This window comes from Amyelois transitella, chromosome 17, assembly GCF_032362555.1.
Source record: "Amyelois transitella isolate CPQ chromosome 17, ilAmyTran1.1, whole genome shotgun sequence".
NCBI classification, from domain to species: domain Eukaryota; kingdom Metazoa; phylum Arthropoda; class Insecta; order Lepidoptera; family Pyralidae; genus Amyelois; species Amyelois transitella.
The window spans coordinates 6,543,648-6,544,161 of record NC_083520.1 but is presented as its reverse complement, the minus strand read 5'-3'; the positions used below and the strand labels follow the sequence as shown (position 1 = coordinate 6,544,161).

General features: G+C 33.7%; 1 protein-coding gene across 3 annotated transcripts in view; it reads right to left on the bottom strand.

Moving 5' to 3' along the window:
- LOC106134310 (protein gustavus) overlaps positions 1-514 on the bottom strand; it is a 48,552-nt gene that overhangs the window by 15,532 nt on the left and 32,506 nt on the right. The gene's annotated exons all lie outside the window — the stretch shown is intronic.

The following is a 514-nucleotide window of genomic DNA, read 5'->3' as shown; positions in this document are numbered from 1 at the left end:
AGAAAGCGTCAGTATAAATAGTTTAAACTATTATCTATTCTAACTTATTGACAAATGTACAATTCGTAAAATACCCATTTGACTTTTATTTTTTATAAATTCGCTTTTGTGATCTCTCTTGAAATGACTTAAAACCGGTGGCTGTTCAATGCTTAAAATCATAACCTTGGAACATTTTATATGCCGATGATGTCGTTTAGGTTGCAAGGGCCATTTATGAGCTTGAGAAAAACTTTCGATTCCTGAGAAGAGACAATTGAAACAAATGGTTTGAGAGTCAGTAGAAAGAAAACGGAACATATGTCCTGTGTGTTCGAATAATAAAACAGATCGTAATGACTAAAAGATAAGCAATAGAGTGACGAAACTATCTAACCTTATTCAGTTTAAATATTAAGGTTCATTATTTGGCAATGGTGGCAAAATTGATTAAGATGCTTTTGAGAGAACAACAAATGGTGGCAGCTCACAGGTGTGATGTGTTAAAAACAGATGCCGCTCGATATCAAAGGCA